The following is a 6,986-nucleotide window of genomic DNA, read 5'->3' on the forward strand; positions in this document are numbered from 1 at the left end:
AACTACAGCCCCCTCCTTCCAAACACACCAATTCCAGCTGAGAACAGAATTGGGCTTCCTTACCTGCTGCCTTCCACTGGCTCTCTGCAGACAAAGCTTCTATGATGTCCTGGCTGAGGTGGCAGAAAAGGACCCAGCAGGACACTGCCTGCTATTGGGCAGTGGTTTCCAACGCTCCCAGGTTCACGGCGCTCTTCTGCCCCCCACTCCCCAAACCCCTACATCCCGCGCTCACCACGGCCCTGGCCCGGCCCGATGCTGGTGCTGAGCAGCCGGCTTGTGAGTTACCACCTCCTCCTCCGCCTGCGCCTCCGGATCCTGCGTCTCTCCAGGGGCCCCTCTCCCTCCTGGGACCCTTTCCCGTCCAGGTATGTTTCCTGGACAGCCCGCACCACCTGCCCTTCCTGCACCCCGGGTAGCCAATTTGCTTCCTGCACCCCCAGGCGCCCCTCTCCCTCAGGCCCCTGGGGCCCCACTGGCCGGGCCCTCCCCACCAGTTCGAGTCTCTTGCGGCGTGCCGGGGCCGCTCCCAGGACCTCTGCCTCCCCTCTGAGGTGCCCGCAGCTCTCCCAGTACTGCTCCCCCCGCTCCTCGGAACTTTCGAGCTCGTCTCTTCTCTCCCAGAGGCCGTCCCCGAGCTCGGACAGCTGCTCGGGCTGCTGTAGCAGCCTGCGTGGGCTCCCCTCCCCCTGCTCCTGCACCCCGGTGCGAGCCTCCCCCCGCTCCTGCACTGCGGGGCTGCCTCCCCCTTTCTCCTGGTGCTGCTTGCGGGGCCCCAGCCCCTCCTCCTCCTGCACCACAGGCCAGCCCGCGGAGCCCGTCCACGGCGGCGGGCGCCTCCAGTCCGCGCCGTTCGCAGACCCCCACACCACCCCCAGGCTGGGCTCGCGGCCCCGGCCGCCCCGCTCCTGCACCCCCGGGCCCACCCCGCCCTCCTCCTGCACGGCCGGACCCACGCCCCCCTGCTCCTCCACGCCGAGCTTCAGCCCGCGGAGCTGCTGCGGGCCCCAGCTGAGAACCCCGATCTGCTGCGGCTGCTGCTCCTGCAGCGCTAGGCAGAGCCCGCCGCGCTCCTCCTGCGCTCCCGGCCTAGGGCCCCCAGCCGGCACTGCCCAACGCACTCTCCTGCCCCCCAGAGGCCGCGCGGTCCCGCCCCTCCAGATGGTGCTGCCCTCGCCGCCCGCTCACACCGCCCCCTACCCGGCTCCTTCCGCCCCGTCCCCCGGGGGAGGGGGCTGCGGGGTCGCGTCCCCTCCCGCTCCGCCCCCACGTCCCGGTCCCGGCTCCCAGCCCTAGCTCCTGGGCGTCGACGTCCGCCCGCCGGGCGCCGCGCCCTGCGCTGGCCCCCGCAGGTGCTGCGGCCCCACACCCCGGCCCGAGAACCAACAGCTCCTGCCCTCCCGTCGGGGGTTCCTGGAGCCAGCCTGCGCCTGCGCCGCCCCAGGGGGGCGGAGCCTGGCCGGATTGGCCCGCCGCCTTAAGGGGCCATGTACCACTTACTTCTTCCTCCTTCAGAGCACCTACTGCTCCACCTTCTTCGTCCCGCCAGAAGCCCTGCTTGCGCCTTCCTGTGGAGCCAAAGGGAGAAGAGGTGAAGCAGAAGGTAGGGAGTTCACACTGAGACGGTGTAGTCAACAGGACCCAATGGAGGAGCGCTGAAATAGGAGTCTCGAATTCTAAGTAGCAGTTCAGCTGCTCCTGACTTGTGAGTGTAAAAAAACCCATTTCCCTCTGGCCTCAGTTGCTTCGTTTCTAAAATGAAGAGGAGGTTGGACCGGAAAGTTTCCAAGGTCCCAATCCAGTGAGTGTTTGACTGCAGAGAGGGACTCTAGTCCTAATCTTTCAGCAGCAGCCCAGAGACCTATGAACCTGGGCTGCCTCCACCCTTTCCCTGGGGCCAAGGGAGAGCTGGGCTCAGGCCTATGACACTTCCTGTTGGGAATACAGGCAGAAAGAGCCCCGGGCAAAGGGGGCCTTCCTACCTCTTGCACTGCTCGCTCTTGGGTCTGTACCCTGAAAGGAGGAGAAAATTCAGAGCTCCTTCTGCCAGTAGTAGTGCAACCTGCAGACCCAGATCCTAGCACAGCTGGAGGCGGCCTTGGGCTGCCCAGCTTAGAACCCAAAAGCTAGGGCAAGTTGGCCCTGTTTCTGACTGTACCTCATCTATAAGATGCGTTTAATAATAAGACAACTCCAGACAGAACTGTCCTAAGGATCAGACATCCGAGAACTGTGTAAGGGTGACTCCTTCTGCGCTCCTATTTTCCAGCATTGGGCCCAAGGGCTCTGGCCTGAGGACAGTAGGACAATGAGAAGGGAGCGGGTTCTAGACAGCTATGGGGGGGCTGGACTGGGTGGATTTGGATCATGGCGTCTTGCCCTGTGAGGTGAGGAGGGCAACTTTCTACTAAATCATTCGGTAACAGTGTGTGTAAGGGGGTTGCCCTTCACCATGCAACCAGGGCCACTGAGCAGGAAGTTGAATGCACCCCACCTGGGCCGAGACAGGGTCTAGGGCAGGCAGTACTCCACAGGTGATAGAACTGAGGCGCTACACGATTAAGTAACAGCTGGTAGTAGTGAAGCCAGAATTCAAATCCCCTTTTCTGACTCCCAAGTCTGCTCTGAACCAATAAGGCACAACAAAGCAACACCATACCCAGGAGCTTTGGGAAGCATCAGGTCTTAAAGTAGAAGATAGATGGGCCCCTGGGCTGGACAGCTGGTGATTGTCAAGTGGAGCAAAACTGAAGTTTTGTCCTCAGCCAGACAAGAATGACGCCCGTTTCCCTTCCTCCATTAATATGGACGGAATGAACTAGCAGTGGGGAATTTGTTGCAACAAAAATAGAAATGAAGTTTTTCCTCTCCTGAGAACAAGGAAAGTAAAGGGAACAGTGAACAGGCTAGAGAAGAAACAAATGGGACGGAAAGAGTTAATCACTCCTAGCTTTATTTTAACTGTTGCTAATCTGTAGTGTCTGTAACTGGATTTGTCCTTCACAAAGCTAACCTATTACTCCCTGACACTATGTGAATTACATCCTGCATGGTAATACCCCCTAACTCTATGTAAATTACATCATGCACCTACATACCCTGCACTCCCTTGTAACAAATCACCCCTTGTAGCCTTTTGCATTTCAGAAAGAAAGATAAACCAGAGACAAACAGGCTCAACTACCGGGCTGCTGGACCCAGTTACCCGGCTGCCTGACACCAGCTGTGACTGTTTTGAAATAATGCAAGAAGAATGCAAGACCTTCACAATTTTGATCCTTATCATATACCCTGGACTGTGAGCCCCACCTATAAGATCTTGTCTGATTCCCCGGGAAGGTGGGGCACAGTTCTTGAGGTGCTAGCCTGCTGTGTTTTCCCCTTTGCCAGGCAAAGATTAAAGCCATTTTTCTTGTTCCTCCAAAACTCTGTATTTCTGTTTGGCATTGGTGCACAGAGAGCCAAGATTTTTGGCATCAGTCTGACCAGATTTTGGGGATCAACAGATGCAAACAACTGATTTGGAGCAAGTTTCTCTGCTGGTAAATCAAGCTCTAAATCAAACAAGGCAAGGGGTCAAAGCACCTACATGCTGGATTGTTCTGCTGGGTGATTCTCTTAGGGGAGCCCAGCTCCCCATTCTCCCATCTCCCTTCCAGTTGCTCTCAAGAGCCAAACCCATGCCTCCGACATCCCTAGTGCAGGGTTATCTGGAGCTTTAGGCTCACAGAAAAGAGGTCTCCTGCTCCCTTCCCCCATCCTTCCATCTCAACTCCTGGACTGTCCCCACCACCACATTGAGCACTGGGGCTGTGATGGAAGTTGTCTCCTTCTCTGCATTGTGTTTGACTCTGGTACTGGTAGCTGGGGAGACTGCTCTCTCCCAAGGGGACTGACAGCACAATGGAGGAAATGAGACACAGGCTAGAAACACAAGGCTTAGGAGATTCAGGAGGCTGTGGGGATAACCCCAACCCTCTAACGTGCCTGTGCCAGTCTCTTCCCAGATCTGAAACTTGAAAAGAGCTGTCCACAGCAGAGTGATTCTGAAGGGAGAAGGGCTTGTCAGGTCTAGTTCTAAGCAGAGGCAGCCCAAGCTGCTTGAGGGAGGCTTGTGGCAGTGCCTTGAAGAATCTCCACTGTGAGATGGTTGCATGTGTGGGGTAAGCAGGAGGGCAAGGAAGGCAGCGGCGGGTGGTGAAGGCAGCCTGGCTCATACCTGTAAGCAGGTGCTTGGCCAAGAGTGTTGATGCTGCAGAGTGACTGGGCTGAAGGTTTTTTGGGTTCTGTTTTGTTTTTAAAAATAGAGCAATGTTTTTTAAACTACTCTTGCAAACTATTAGCTGGAGGTGAACTGAATTTAGTGAGTTTTAACTGGCTTTTTTTTTTTTTTTTTTTGGCTGCGTTGGGTCTTCGTTGCTGCATGTGGGCTTTCTCTAGTTGCAGTGAACGGGCTTCTCATTGCGGTGGCTTCTCTTGTTGCGGAGCATGGGCTCTAGGCACATGGGCTTCAGTAGTTGTGGCACATGGGCTCAGTAGTTGTGGCTTGTGGGCTCTAGAGCACAGGCTCAGTAGTTGTGGTGCATGGGCTTAGTTGCTCCGCGGCATGTGGGATCTTTCCAGACTGGGCTCGAACCCATGTCCCCTGCATTAGCAGGCGGATTCTTTATCACTGCACCACCAGGGAAGTCCCTTAACTGGCTTTTTTTTTTTAATGAAAGAGGACAGTAATAGAAAATATCAGAATATAATTTTCTGAACTTTTCATTGAAGTATAACATGCATCCAGAGAAGTGCAAAGACTTGGGCATTTTACAAAGTGAATATCCCCAGCACCGAGATCAAGAAACACCATAATCAGGATCCGGAAGTCCCCCCAAATGTAAGTTTTAAAAGAAACTGTAATCTTCAAGCATGTCCTTCATATTTATGATTTACTTTTAACTTTCTGACAACCCTCCCTGGCCTCCGCCCACCAACATAAACTCCACAATGACAGGAAGTTTTGTCTGGGGACAAGACTGGCACAGGCACCTAGAACAATGCCGAGTATACAGTAGGTGCCAGCAATATCTATTGAATGGATGAGAGTGCATCACAGATAGTGTAACCAAGCAGGACCCTATGGGGCCTTCCCAGGACAGACCCTACCCCCCACCATGTCCTCTGCCTCCCTCTTGTCTGTAGAAAAACTTTAGCCTCCTAGGCCTTCCCCAACTTTCAAAGAATAAATTTAATCAGAGAAGTAAGAAAATGCAGAAAGAAAGGAAAACAGCCAAGCAAGACAGAATAATAATAGTTTAGTCGTTAAACAAAGTCAAGGACTGTTAGTTCCTCCTCAAGGGCTATAGATAATATACTGGGCCATATCCTTTGAGCTGTTTGACAGCTACTAAAACCCCCACGAGGTGGAAGAAGTTAACTGCATGCTGCCCACAAGCACGTAGACCCCAGACCAGTTGGAATCAGGAGGTTGATGATGTTGATTCCCAATTACTCACCAACAACCAATCAGAAGAATGTCCACGAGCTGATCATCCACCCCTCTCTCTCACCCTGTCTTTAAAAACCTTTCCCTGAAAGCCATCAGGGAGTTGGGTCTTTGGAGCACTAGCAGTCTGGACTCCTTGCTTGGTGCCCTGCAATAAATGCTGCGCTTTCCTTCACCACAATCCGGTGTCAGCAGATTGGCTTTACTGTGCCCGAGTGAATGGACTGAAGTTTGGTTTGGTAACAATAGTAAAGGTATGGTTTCATTATATATACACAGGTGTGCTCTACATCTTGATATAAAATGTGTTTCTTTCTGCAGATCAGAGGCAAAGACTTCTGAATCCCAGTGCTCCAACTTGAGAAAGCTGTGGAGGCTGTGGTTCAGGCCGGGGGAATGAGCGTGGATGAAGTAGAATAGTATGCTGACTAGACCAGTGCTTCTCAAACTGCAGTGTGCCACTGAATGACCCAGGCGTCTGGTTGAAAGGCAGGTTCTGATTCAGCAAGCTGGGAAGGGGATGCTGCGATTCTACATTTCTGTCAGTCTCCTACACTTGGTTAGCAAGGCCTTGAACCCAGAGATTCTCAATAATGCTGTACATAAGAATCACATGGGAAGCTTTTAAAAACACTGCTGCCCAGGTCCCACCCCAGAACAATTCAGTTGGAATCTCTGGGGTGGGGCTCAGCATCCATAGGTTTTAAAAACTCCCCTGGTGATTCCAGTGTGCAACCAGAAACAGTGGGTGCTGGTTCCCTGGAGTACCCCCAGTGCCTGAGCTGAGGTGGGAGGGAAGTGAGGTGTGGGGTCAGGTCTGGTGTCTGAGCAAATGATCCAGTATCACAAAGGGCAAGAGATTTCTTAGTCAGGAATGGACCATTTGCTCCTTAGTGTAGGTGGAGGGAGGGATTTCTGAAGGAATTCTTTGGCGTGGGGCTATCTGCTAACCCAGGTCACGTCCTCCCAGGACCAAGAACAGACCCGTGCCTTCACCTTATCAAGCAAGTCAGAGCTCCCCAGAGCTGCTCCGGGGGCTGGGCTCACATGCCCCCAAGCAGTTCAGACATTTTCAGAACCTTACTAGGGCAGTGGGAGGAGGTGCTGCCAGCTGCTCCCACACCCTGCCCCCTCTGCCCTGCTAGAGGAAGAGCCAGATGAGTCCAGAGATTACAAGCCCTGGATCAACATGGACTATTCAGGATGAAGCGCCATAGTCCTGGGTTCTGACGCCCTCTGGTGGACACCTAGAGTTGAAGTTGGTAACCAACAAACGAGACTACCGCGTCCAGGTACTCTTTTATTTATTTATTTTTTAAACTTTTAATACAATTTTTAAAGGTTACTTTCCATTTACAGTTATTACAAAATATTGGTTGTATTCCCTGTGTTGTACCATACACCCTTGAACCTATCTTTCACCCAATAGTTTGTACCTCCCATTCCCCCACCCCTACACCACCCCCCACTGGTAATTAGTTTGTTCTCTATATCT

At 53.5% G+C, this 6,986-nt stretch overlaps 1 protein-coding gene and 1 long non-coding RNA gene across 2 annotated transcripts in view; one reads left to right on the forward strand and one right to left on the reverse strand.

Annotated features, from left to right (window-relative positions):
* The window catches only part of TNK2 (tyrosine kinase non receptor 2), a 41,460-nt gene extending 41,258 nt beyond the window's left edge, over nt 1–202 (reverse strand). The window contains exon 1 of the mRNA XM_061194302.1: nt 64–202. The gene's annotated coding sequence lies outside the window, so the exon portion shown is untranslated. The remainder of the gene's footprint in view (nt 1–63) is intronic.
* Nucleotides 203–1,519: 1,317 nt separating this feature from the next.
* Nucleotides 1,520–5,974, forward strand: LOC133093392 (uncharacterized). Its single transcript, XR_009701268.1, has 3 exons — nt 1,520–1,603; nt 4,774–4,882; nt 5,813–5,974. It is a non-coding gene; the product is annotated as an uncharacterized LOC133093392 (long non-coding RNA).
* Nucleotides 5,975–6,986: the final 1,012 nt, after the last annotated feature.

This window comes from Eubalaena glacialis, chromosome 6, assembly GCF_028564815.1.
Source record: "Eubalaena glacialis isolate mEubGla1 chromosome 6, mEubGla1.1.hap2.+ XY, whole genome shotgun sequence".
Taxonomy (NCBI): domain Eukaryota; kingdom Metazoa; phylum Chordata; class Mammalia; order Artiodactyla; family Balaenidae; genus Eubalaena; species Eubalaena glacialis.